Below are 13,684 nucleotides of genomic sequence, written 5' to 3'. Positions count from 1 at the left end.
GAGCGTCTGCTAAATGACTAAAATGTAAATGTATATCAATTCTCCAGTAGGAGGTGCTACCCAGCCTGTTGTTTTTTCTGATAGTGCATATAGTGTTGAAGATCTGACGTTGTTTTAAAGGTACATATTTTATACAAGATGTTCATTGGTTACCATGATGACATAATCCTGTAGTTGAATTTTCAGGTTGATTACTTTTTCAAATCCAATGTATTTTCCACGTAGATTCCACGTCACAACGTTGACAAATTTACGTTGAAACAACCAGTTTGTGTCCAGTGGGATATGTGTCTGTGTATTATTGTACTCAGCTTCGCGTCGTTTTAAGAGCAGCCCTTGGCCGTGTGTTATTGTGTCGTTTTAAGAGCAGACCTTGGCCGTGTGTTATTGCGTCGTTTTAAGAGCAGACCTTGGCCGTGTGTTATTCACAATGATGCACAGGTTGTCTTGCCTTATTGCTTAGTTATGTGTATTGTGCAACATGTATTTGACGGGTGCTGAGGTGCACTGTGTAATGTTTATAATGTTTTTGATGCACTCCACATATTTCCATAATTTTAACAGAACTATGATTGTCCCAAGACAACAGAGAAAGTTGTTCAAGTCTTTAACAGTGATATTCTTGTGTTTCTGCATCTCCAGGTGCCTCCAGTCCAGCCAGTTGGGTCTATGGGTGGTCCCCCTGGATTCCCTGGCCCTCCCCCCTCCCTCACCCCCGGTGGACCCCCTCCCTTCTTGCCCGCTGGCTTCAACCCCACACAGATTCCTCCAGGTAACACGTGGAACTGAACCAAATGAACAACTAGAGGATCACAAACAAACATTCTCCTTCCCCCCTCTGATTTGTCGTTGTAGAATTATAACATATTTGTTATGAAATTGACGAGGTCCAAACCTAGTAAGACCCAACCTTTATGATCACGAACATGTTTGAAGTTTTTTGTAAGTAATTTGTTGTTGTCAATTGTATGAAACAGGTTTTGTTTGAGGTGCTCTTGGTGTTTGTCTCTGCAGGTTTCCCTCCTCCTGTAGTGGGCGGGCCAGGGAGCACCAAAGATGACTCTGGGTCTAAAGACCAGGCTGGAGGGCGTGGTGGCCCCTCCGGCCCCTCAGAAGCTCCAGACAGCCAGCTGGGAGCTCCAGGGCCAGGGGCCGTGATGAGTCCTCCAGGCCCAGCAGGGTTACTGGTTCCCAGGCCGGCCATGCTGCCCATGCAGCCTCCTCCAGGACTACCACCCCCACACATCCAGCCCCACTTCCTCCCACACCTCCACCCCCCCAACATGCCCCCCATGATGATGGGCCCCAGGGGCCCCAACTCCATGTTCCCCCGCAGGGGGGGTCCTCCAGGTGGGTTCAGGATGCCCATGGGCCACCCTTCCATGGAGGACTTTCCTCACGGACCCCCCAGACATCCCTTCCAGCCGGGACCGCCCGGGGAAGAAGAGGGCGACTGGGAGGGCGGGAGACACTTCCGGGGTGGGAGACACTTCATGGGCGAGAGGCCAGGGTTTGGGGGACGTGACAGGGATGGGGGGAGGTTTGGGGAACAGGGGAGAGGGTTCCCTAGAGGAGGAGGAGGGGGAAATGGTTGGTCCAGAGACGGGCATGAGGGGAGGGACCGCTTCATGAACCGATGGGATAGATTTGAACGGTGATGAGGCAGGGCCGGGGGGGGGGTGGAGCTGGAGAGACTGGGGTTATCATCCAGGATCCTGTTCAGTAGGGAGAAAACGTTTTGGAACAGAGTGTAACAGGAATGAACTACATGAACTTGTCCAGTAAAAACACTTGAGTTTTGTTTCGCTGAACACAACCCAGATGTCTGGCCTCGAGAACCACTTGGAAGACTGGGCACACTGAGTCAGACGCAGACATTGCAATGTACTGACTGCCCCTGACGAGTTTCTCTACCGTTCCAAAGACATTAAGACTAACACAGAAAAAACATTATGGGCCGGTTTCCCAAACATAGAATAAGCCCAGCCCATGAATAGAAAGCATGTTCAATGGAGGATCTCTGTTAGAATGGCTTCTTAGTCCAGGACTAGTGTCTGGGAAACCTACCCTATGAGAATATCACAGTTTAAACTAGTGGAAGTCTAATTTTGAAGTCGGTTCATGTGAATAACTTTCTCCTACCTTTTTGAGCTGGTATGTTTTGACAGAAAACCACTGAGAGAAGAAGACCGATTTGTATGTATTGTATATGTGCTGATGGCCAATATGCTGTTTTTGTATATTTTGAGTGAATGTTTTGTTTATTCTTAAGTAAGTCTGTCACTAGGGCAGTTAGAAAAACAAACTGTTGATTTGCTGTCAGTTTTACGGTTGGATCTGAAAACACAATCATCCTTGTATTGATGGGGTGGGGGGAAAGCTCAAAACATGAAAATCTTTTGCTTCAGAATTTTGATCATTAGCTGTTTGTTTTTAGTAAACTATTTTTGTACAAATTAAGTGTCTTTTTTGTAAGTTCTTAATGGGAGGCAAATTAAACGCAATGTTTTTTTTTTTAACTCACTGATACAAGGGACACTAGACAGTACCATTGTCAACCAGTAGAGGGTGCTGCAGCATTTATTTATTTTTACATGTGATAGTAGCCAGGGTCTCACTTGGGATACGTCCCAAATGCCACCCTATTCCGTGTGCTGTGCCCTACGTTTGACCAGGGTCCGTAGTGCTCTGGTGAAAAGTAGCACACTATTTAGGGAATAGGGTCCCTTTCGGGGTCGTATTAGTGGAGATTGATTGAGAAGGTGGGCAAGTCCCTGTCCAGAATTCTGTCTGAAAAATGCACAGAACCAAATGCTCCTCATTTGAACGTGCACAGGATACAACGGCTGTAAAACAATACAGTGAAATTCTAACCTTGAGAGCTCTTTCCAACAACACAGTGATCATAATATAGATTATAATAGAAAATAGAATAATACATTAACGAATCAAAACCACACAAGGACTACGATGTGAGATACATGAGAATGCAAGTTATACAGGTCAGTGTCAGTACCTTATTCAGTGTGCAGGGATACTGGAGTGGTTGGATATACAGGTCAGTACCTTATTCAGTGTGCAGGGATACTGGAGTGGTTGGATATACAGGTCAGTACCTTATTCAGTGTGCAGGGATACTGGAGTGGTTGTATAAACAGGTCAGTACCTTATTCAGTGTGCAGGGATACTGGAGTGGTTGGATATACAGGTCAGTGTCAGTACCTTATTCAGTGTGCAGGGATACTGGAGTGGTTGGATATACAGGTCAGTACCTTATTCAGTGTGCAGGGATACTGGAGTGGTTGGATATACAGGTCAGTACCTTATTCAGTGTGCAGGGATACTGGAGTGGTTGGATATACAGGTCAGTACCTTATTCAGTGTGCAGGGATACTGGAGTGGTTGGATATACAGGTCAGTACCTTATTCAGTGTGCAGGGATACTGGAGTGGTTGTATATACAGGTCAGGACCTTATTCAGTGTGCAGGGATACTGGAGTGGTTGTATATACAGGACAGTGTCAGTACCTTATTCAGTGTGCAGGGATACTGGAGTGGTTGTATATACAGGTCAGTACCTTATTCAGTGTGCAGCAGGGATACTGGAGTGGTTGTATATACAGGTCAGTGTCAGTACCTTATTCAGTGTGCAGGGATACTGGAGTGGTTGGATATACAGGTCAGTACCTTATTCAGTGTGCAGGGATACTGGAGTGGTTGTATATACAGGTCAGTGTCAGGACCTTATTCAGTGTGCAGGGATACTGGAGTGGTTGGATATACAGGTCAGTACCTTATTCAGTGTGCAGGGATACTGGAGTGGTTGTATATACAGGACAGTGTCAGGACCTTATTCAGTGTGCAGGGATACTGGAGTGGTTGTATATACAGGTCAGTGTCAGGACCTTATTCAGTGTGCAGGGATACTGGAGTGGTTGTATATACAGGTCAGTACCTTATTCAGTGTGCAGGGATACTGGAGTGGTTGGATATACAGGTCAGTACCTTATTCAGTGTGCAGGGATACTGGAGTGGTTGTATATACAGGACAGTGTCAGGACCTTATTCAGTGTGCAGGGATACTGGAGTGGTTGTATATACAGGTCAGTGTCAGGACCTTATTCAGTGTGCAGGGATACTGGAGTGGTTGTATATACAGGTCAGTACCTTATTCAGTGTGCAGGGATACTGGAGTGGTTGTATATACAGGTCAGTGTCAGGACCTTATTCAGTGTGCAGGGATACTGGAGTGGTTGTATATACAGGACAGTGTCAGTACCTTATTCAGTGTGCAGGGATACTGGAGTGGTTGTATATACAGGTCAGTGTCAGTACCTTATTCAGTGTGCAGGGATACTGGAGTGGTTGAGGTGGGTTTATACATAAGAAGTGACTGGTAATAGGATATACAGTGTAAACAGGGCTGAAAAGTGACTAAGTTTATTGGTCACGTACACAGATTTGCTGGTGTCATAGCAGGTGCAGCGAAATGCTTATGTTGGTAGGTCCAACTGTGCAGTAGAATGTCTCGCAAATACAACACGAATACACAAATAATCAAAACAAGAAATCAAGAAATGACAGAACGAGTCCAATTAACAATACAGAGTAGATACACTACATGGCCCAAAGTATGTGGACACCTGCTCGTCGAACATCTCATTCCAAATTTTATGGGCATTAATATGGAGTTGGTCCCCCCTTTGCTGCTATAACAGCCTCCACTCTTCTGGGAAGGCTTTCCACTAGATGTTGGAACATTGCTGCGGGGACTTGCTGCCATTCAGCCACAATAGCATTAGTGAGGTCGGCCACTGATGTTGGGCGATTAGGCCTGGCTCGCAGTCGGCGTTCCAATTCATCCCAAAGGTGTTCGATGGGGTTGAGGTCAGGGCTCTGTGCAGGCCAGTCAAGTTCTTCCACACCGATCTCGACAAACCATTTCGGTATGGACCTCGCTTTGTGTACATGCTGAAACAGGAAAGGGCCTTCCCCAAACTGTTGCCAAAAAGTTGGAAGCACAGAATCGTCTAGAATGTCATTGTATGCTGTAGCGTTAAGATTTCCTTTCACTGGAACTAAGGGGCCTAGCCCGAACCATGAAAAACAGCCCCAGACCATTATTCCTCCTCCACCAAACTTTACAGTTGGCGCTATGCATTATGGGCAGGTAGCGTTCTCCTGGTATCCGCCAAACCCAGATTCGTCCATCGAACTGCCAGATTGTGAAGCGTGATTCATCACTCCAAAGAACGCGTTTCCACTGCTCCAGAGTCCAACGGCGGCGAGCTTTACACCACTCCAGCCGACGCTTGGCATTGCGCATGGTGATCTTAGGCTTGTGTGCGTCTGCTCGGCCATGGAAACCCATTTCATGAAGCTCCCGACTAACAGTTATTGTGCTGATGTTGCTTCCAGAGGCAGTTCTGAACTCGGTAGTGAGTGTTACAACCGGGGACAGATTATTTTTATGCGCTACGCAATTCAGCACTCGGCAATCCCGTTCTGTGAGCTTGTGTGGCCTACCACTCACGACTGATGTTGCTCCTAGACGTTTCCACTTCACAATAACAGCACTTACAGTTGACCAGGGCAGAAATTTTCCGAACGGACTTGTTGGAAAGGTGGCATCCTATGACGATGCCACGTTAAGTCACTGAGCTCTTCAGTAAGGCCATTCTACTGCCAATGTTTGTCTATTGAGATTGCATGGCTGTTTGCTCGATTTTATATACCTGTCAGCAATGGGTGTGGCTGAAATAGCTGAATCCACTAATTTGAAGGGGTGTCCACATACACCCCTTCAATATATATATATATATATATATATATATATATATATATATATATATATATATATATATATATATTGTGTATTTTAGAGTGAGCATGTGTCAGAATCCAGAATATAAATATGTGTTGTGTTTAGACTAAAGAATTTGGAAGGAAAATGGTATGTACAGTAGTAGGTAGATTAGGATGAGCTATGTGGAGAATACAGGATATACATACACAGTGAGTAAACAACAGTATAGAAACAGAATGTGAGGTGACCAGCGTTCAATGACTCTATGTACATGAGGCATTAGTTTCAAGGTGCGGGGCAAGAGTACCGGACAGGTAGCCGGCGATTGATGGCTGCTCAACAGTCTGATGGCCTGGTGATGGAAGCCTTTTCTCAGTCTCTCGGTCCCAGCTCTGATGCACCTGTTCTGTCTCTGTCTGCTGGATGGTAGCAGAGTCAACGGACTGTGATTCGGGTGGCTGAGGTCCTTGATGATCTTCTTGGCCTTCCTTTGACACCGAATGCAATTTCAGAATGTGTCCCAAGTGAAAGTTGCGCCCCTGTCAGGTCCTTTAATGAATTCTTCACCACAACAGAAACTGTTTCAGCTCATCTGCGATAGTGTTGGTCAGGTGATCCAGAGCTTTTGATGGGTTGAATCAGGTGTGGTAGTACTGTGCTCCAGGACAGCCTTTGTGTCCCCAGGACCCGAATTGTGAAACATTGCTATGGGTGGTAGAGGTTAACTGCGTCCCAAATAGCACCCTATTTCCTTTGTAGTGCATAGGGCTCTGGTCAAAAGTAGTGCACTATATAGGGGATAGGGTGCCATTTGGGAACATCCCTTTGTCTCTGCAGCAATCTTAAGTTTTCCCTTTGCTCAGCTGATGGTCTGTTGTCTCATCCATAGATAGTCTGTTGTCTCATCCATAGATGGTCTGTTGTCTCATCCATAGATGGTCTGTTGTCTCATCCATAGATGGTCTGTTGTCTCATCCATAGATAGTCTGTTGTCTCATCCATAGATGGTCTGTTGTCTCATCCATAGATGGTCTGTTGTCTCATCCATAGATGGTCTGTTGTCTCATCCATAGATAGTCTGTTGTCTCATCCATAGATAGTCTGTTGTCTCATCCAGAGATGGTCTGTTGTCTCATCCATATAGTCTGTTGTCTCATCCATAGATGGCCTGTTGTCTCATCCAGAGATAGTCTGTTGTCTCATCCATAGATGGACCTCTACCACCCCAATGGTGGAACAAGCTCCCTCACGACGCCAGGACAGCGGAGTCACTCACCACCTTCCGGAGACATTTGAAACCCCACCTCTTTAAGGAATACCTGGGATAGGATAAAGTAATCCTTCTACCCCCCCCCCCCCCCCCCAAAAAAAAATTGTAAAGTGGTTATCCCACTGGCTATAGGGTGAACGCACCAATTGGTGAGTCGCTCTGGATAAGAGCGTCTGCTAAATTACGTAAATGTGCCCTTGAGCAAGGCACTTAACCCTAATTGCTCCTGTAAGTCGCTCTGGATAAGAGCGTCTGCTAAATGACTAAAATGTAAATGTAAATGTGGTCTGTTGTCTCATCCAGAGATGGCCTGTTGTCTCATCCATAGATGGTCTGTTGTTTCATCCAGAGATGGTCTGTTGTCTCATCCAGAGATGGTCTGTTGTCTCATCCATAGATAGTCTGTTGTCTCATCCATAGATAGTCTGTTGTCTCATCCATAGATGGTCTGTTGTCTCATCCAGAGATGGTCTGTTGTCTCATCCATAGATAGTCTGTTGTCTCATCCAGAGATGGCCTGTTGTCTCATCCAGAGATGGTCTGTTGTCTCATCCATAGATGGCCTGTTGTCTCATCCAGAGATGGTCTGTTGTCTCATCCAGAGATGGCCTGTTGTCTCATCCAGAGATGGCCTGTTGTCTCATCCAGAGATGGCCTGTTGTCTCATCCAGAGATGGTCTGTTGTCTCATCCAGAGATGGTCTGTTGTCTCATCCAGAGATGGCCTGTTGTCTCATCCATAGATGGCCTGTTGTCTCATCCAGAGATGGTCTGTTGTCTCATCCAGAGATGGTATGTTGTCTCATCCAGAGATGGCCTGTTGTCTCATCCATAGATGGCCTGTTGTCTCATCCAGAGATGGTCTGTTGTCTCATCCAGAGATGGTCTGTTGTCTCATCCAGAGATAGTCTGTTGTCTCATCCAGAGATGGTCTGTTGTCTCATCCAGAGATGGTCTGTTGTCTCATCCAGAGATGGTCTGTTGTCTCATCCAGAGATGGTCTGTTGTCTCATCCAGAGATGGTCTGTTGTCTCATCCAGAGATGGTCTGTTGTCTCATCCAGAGATGGCCTGTTGTCTCATCCATAGATGGCCTGTTGTCTCATCCAGAGATGGTCTGTTGTCTCATCCAGAGATGGTCTGTTGTCTCATCCAGAGATGGTCTGTTGTCTCATCCAGAGATGGTCTGTTGTCTCATCCATAGATGGTCTGTTGTCTCATCCATAGATAGTCTGTTGTCTCATCCATAGATAGTCTGTTGTCTCATCCAGAGATGGTCTGTTGTCTCATCCATATAGTCTGTTGTCTCATCCATAGATGGCCTGTTGTCTCATCCAGAGATAGTCTGTTGTCTCATCCATAGATGGACCTCTACCACCCCAATGGTGGAACAAGCTCCCTCACGACGCCAGGACAGCGGAGTCACTCACCACCTTCCGGAGACATTTGAAACCCCACCTCTTTAAGGAATACCTGGGATAGGATAAAGTAATCCTTCTACCCCCCCCCCCCCCCCCCAAAAAAAAATTGTAAAGTGGTTATCCCACTGGCTATAGGGTGAACGCACCAATTGGTGAGTCGCTCTGGATAAGAGCGTCTGCTAAATTACGTAAATGTGCCCTTGAGCAAGGCACTTAACCCTAATTGCTCCTGTAAGTCGCTCTGGATAAGAGCGTCTGCTAAATGACTAAAATGTAAATGTAAATGTGGTCTGTTGTCTCATCCAGAGATGGCCTGTTGTCTCATCCATAGATGGTCTGTTGTTTCATCCAGAGATGGTCTGTTGTCTCATCCAGAGATGGTCTGTTGTCTCATCCATAGATAGTCTGTTGTCTCATCCATAGATAGTCTGTTGTCTCATCCATAGATGGTCTGTTGTCTCATCCAGAGATGGTCTGTTGTCTCATCCATAGATAGTCTGTTGTCTCATCCAGAGATGGCCTGTTGTCTCATCCAGAGATGGTCTGTTGTCTCATCCATAGATGGCCTGTTGTCTCATCCAGAGATGGTCTGTTGTCTCATCCAGAGATGGCCTGTTGTCTCATCCAGAGATGGCCTGTTGTCTCATCCAGAGATGGCCTGTTGTCTCATCCAGAGATGGTCTGTTGTCTCATCCAGAGATGGTCTGTTGTCTCATCCAGAGATGGCCTGTTGTCTCATCCATAGATGGCCTGTTGTCTCATCCAGAGATGGTCTGTTGTCTCATCCAGAGATGGTATGTTGTCTCATCCAGAGATGGCCTGTTGTCTCATCCATAGATGGCCTGTTGTCTCATCCAGAGATGGTCTGTTGTCTCATCCAGAGATGGTCTGTTGTCTCATCCAGAGATAGTCTGTTGTCTCATCCAGAGATGGTCTGTTGTCTCATCCAGAGATGGTCTGTTGTCTCATCCAGAGATGGTCTGTTGTCTCATCCAGAGATGGTCTGTTGTCTCATCCAGAGATGGCCTGTTGTCTCATCCATAGATGGCCTGTTGTCTCATCCAGAGATGGTCTGTTGTCTCATCCAGAGATGGTCTGTTGTCTCATCCAGAGATGGTCTGTTGTCTCATCCAGAGATGGTCTGTTGTCTCATCCATAGATGGTCTGTTGTCTCATCCATAGATGGCCTGTTGTCTCATCCATAGATGGCCTGTTGTCTCATCCAGAGATGGCCTGTTGTCTCATCCATAGATAGTCTGTTGTCTCATCCATAGATGGTCTGTTGTCTCATCCATAGATGGTCTGTTGTCTCATCCATAGATGGTCTGTTGTCTCATCCATAGATAGTCTGTTGTCTCATCCATAGATGGTCTGTTGTCTCATCCATAGATGGTCTGTTGTCTCATCCATAGATAGTCTGTTGTCTCATCCATAGATAGTATGTTGTCTCATCCAGAGATGGTCTGTTGTCTCATCCATATAGTCTGTTGTCTCATCCATAGATGGCCTGTTGTCTCATCCATAGGTGGCCTGTTGTCTCATCCATAGATGGCCTGTTGTCTCATCCATATAGTCTGTTGTCTCATCCATATAGTCTGTTGTCTCATCCATATAGTCTATTGTCTCATCCATAGATGGCCTGTTGTCTCATCCATATAGTCTGTTGTCTCATCCATAGGTGGCCTGTTGTCTCATCCATAGATGGCCTGTTGTCTCATCCATATAGTCTGTTGTCTCATCCATATAGTCTATTGTCTCATCCATAGATGGCCTGTTGTCTCATCCATATAGTCTGTTGTCTCATCCATATAGTCTGTTGTCTCATCCAGAGATGGCCTGTTGTCTCATCCAGAGATGGTCTGTTGTCTCATCCAGAGATGGCCTGTTGTCTCATCCAGAGATGGTCTGTTGTCTCATCCATATAGTCTGTTGTCTCATCCAGATGGTCTGTTGTCTCATCCATAGATGGCCTGTTGTCTCATCCATATAGTCTGTTGTCTCATCCATAGATGGCCTGTTGTCTCATCCATATAGTCTGTTATCTCATCCAGAGATGGTCTGTTGTCTCATCCAGATAGTCTGTTGTCTCATCCAGATGGCCTGTTGTCTCATCCAGATGGTCCATTTTGTATATCTGTTTATATTATCTGACCACAACATGAATATTATTCACGCCTGGTTTGTTATCTGGTCTGGTTTGATATCTGGCCTGGTTTGATATCTGGCCTGGTTTGTTATCTGGCCTGGTTTGATATCTGGCCTGGTTTGATATCTGGCCTGGTTTGATATCTTACCTGTTAAGGGTGACTGATTCTTTCCTCACAACAACGGGCTCTGTTCAGTTGACATGAGTGAGTCCAGTGCTACCAGCCGGCCACTTGACTCCACACTACATGATACAATCTCTGACATTTCTCTGAGTCTGCTTCTCATGATCCCCTATAGTCTGAGGGTATTACTGGTGGAGACAACGTTTAGTATTGTCTCTTCTAACATTGGAAGGAAACCAAGGGGACATAATTATACCTATCTTTTTTAATCCAGTCTGATAAACACTCCAAACAGCGTACCTGACCGCTCGGAGGCGTGGAAATAGTTTAATATCTTCTGAAGTTATAACTCCCTTTGTCTTGGACACTTCCCTGAAACCTCTGGGTGATGGGCTTTTATTTTCTCTGTTTTATATTTGTAGAAATTGAGATTTTTCCACAGATTGGCCAAATATGTATATATTTTTAAATATTCCCCTCCCCCCCCCGCAACTTCCCAACAGGCTCTGGAGAGGTGAAGGTCGAGTCATGTGTCCTCTGAAACATGACTCGCAAAAAAACGCACTTCTTAACACCCGCCCGCTTAACCCAGAAGCCATCTGCACCAATGTGTCGGAGGGAACACCGTCCAACTGACAACCGAAGTCAGCCTGCAGGCGCCCGGCCCACCACAAGGAGTCGCTAGAGCGCGATGAGCCAAGTAAAGCCCCCCGGCCAAACCCTCCCCTAACCCGGAAGACGCTGGGCCAACTGTGCGCCGCCCTATGGGACTCCCGGTCACGGCCGGTTGTGACACAGCCTGGGATCGAACCCGGGTCTGTAGTAACACCTTAGACTGCTGCGCCACTCAGAAGGCCCCCATTTTACATTATTTTAAACTAACAGATGATCCAACTCTGTGAGAGAGCCTGGCGGGTAGGAGCGTTGGGCCAGTAACCGAAAGGTTGCTGGATCGAATCCCCAAGTTGACAAGGCAAAAATATGTCTTTCTGCCTCTGAGCAAGGCAGTTAACCCACTGTTCCCCAGGAGCTGATGAAGTTGATGTCAATTAAGGCAGCCCCCCGCACCTCTCTGATTCAGAGGGGTTGGGTTAAATGAGGAAGACATATTTCAGTTGAATGCATTCAGTTGTACAACTGACTAGGTATCCCCCTTTCCCTTATTAGTTGTTTATTGACTGTCTGAAGAATTAGTTGGGCTAAATTTAAAAAATGAAATTTGATCCAACACAAATGAAAACATATTCTCATTTTTAAAAAAGTGTGTGTGTCAGTGCTTGATTTCATAGGTGTAGTCTAGGTGTATTTATTGATAATGCACAGTTTGCACAAACTCACAGATGTAGAGGTGTCCCGGACTCCCCGACTCCGATTGTCTCGAGCAAAAATGTCGTGTATCTCTCATCATCCATTCGCGCGCCCCTCCCTCCCCTCAGCTCTCCTCGCGACGTCAAAACAACATGGTAGCGGCAACAGACGGAGCTCGACGCGGAACAGACGGAGCTCGACGCGGAACAGACGGAGCGCGTCCGATTCACCGCACACACTGGACGGCAACCACAATAATCAACTGAGAGTAATGACAGGTACGTTTTTAGAACCTAGTGTTTTTTTTTTCTTCTCATGTGGGGATAAATTAGCTTGATGTTTGACGCCGTGGTATCTTCCCCATTGGTCCTAGAGACCAGTTTGAATCCGGTGACCGCGTCAATAATAAGGCATTAGACCTTTCTCTTGTCGTATCTTGTGAATAATAGGCTAAACGCACAGGTAGGCTGCATGGTGGTTGTCATATTGCAGTCATTAAAGCTGAAATGACTGCATGAGCCATGTCCACTTGTTTTCAATTCATAATGGATGTATGCATGTGCCCATTGCCCTGCCACCACCACACGAAGGGCACAGATGCCTATATAGCCTGTAGATCAATAGGCTACATTGGGCAACAATTTACTTCACAATATTGTCTACTCTAGTCACTCCCCCCCTCCCCGTGGCTGTTTGAGAGGTAAAAAGTATAACGTCTGTGTGTCTTCATTACTGAATGGAGGAGTTCAGGGTGACACTGACAGACAGACAGCAGTAGACAGACAGACATGCCTGCCCTGCTACAGGTTTTTTAATCGAACCTGACATCAGTCTATTGTAAGCTATTGATTAAACCAAATGCATGCAGGACATAAAACATGTACAACCGGTAGAATATATGTAGAATAAGATGTGTGTACTGATGTGTATTGATTAGACAATGTATTTGTAAACAAACTGTAGGACTCTGGTGGGTATATATATATATATATATATATATATATATATATATATATATATATCTTGAATGAATGGTCACAGAATGACATGTGTGGTAGAATGAGGAGGGATTAAATATCCTGCATATTTTTATTTAATTTGTATCAATGTCAGACCCTTGTCTGTCCTGTCTACGACTGATGTTTTGGGGACTAACATTCTGCACATCACTATCATCATCATCATCATCATCACCACCATGCAACTATAATGGCATTAGTCATTACCATTTAACCTTTGGTCATTGTTGCTTTCCATCCCTCTGGGTGGATAAGACATGGTTAAGTCTGTATAGCTAAATGGGTTTTTATCTGTTTATCCAAATCTCTTTTATCCAAAGCGACTTACAGTCATGTGCGCATACATTTTTACGTATGGGGTGGTCCCGGGGATTGAACCCACTACCCTGGCGTTACAAGCGCCGTGCTCTACCATAGTTGGTCTGGGCAACAGTAATGCACTAAGTATGGAATAAGGTGCCATTTGAGACAGAAGCTGTGTAGGTTATACAGTGGGGGGGGAAAAGTATTTAGTCAGCCACCAATTGTGCAAGTTCTCCCACTTAAAAAGATGAGAGAGGCCTGTAATTTTCATCATAGGTACACGTCAACT

General features: G+C 45.7%; 1 pseudogene across 1 annotated transcript in view; it reads left to right on the top strand.

Moving 5' to 3' along the window:
• Nucleotides 1-2,453, top strand: part of LOC311105392 (SR-related and CTD-associated factor 4-like) — a 49,993-nt pseudogene extending 47,540 nt beyond the window's left edge. The window contains exons 13-14 of the transcript in view: nt 643-772; nt 1,015-2,453. The product of the transcript in view is annotated as an SR-related and CTD-associated factor 4-like (transcript). The remainder of the gene's footprint in view (nt 1-642; nt 773-1,014) is intronic.
• The last annotated feature ends 11,231 nt before the right edge of the window (nt 2,454-13,684 follow it).

Source organism: Coregonus lavaretus (assembly GCF_964263955.1).
Source record: "Coregonus lavaretus genome assembly, chromosome: 30".
NCBI lineage: Eukaryota > Metazoa > Chordata > Actinopteri > Salmoniformes > Salmonidae > Coregonus > Coregonus lavaretus.
The sequence above is the reverse complement of the archived record's forward strand: the minus strand, read 5'-3'. Positions and strand labels throughout refer to the sequence as shown.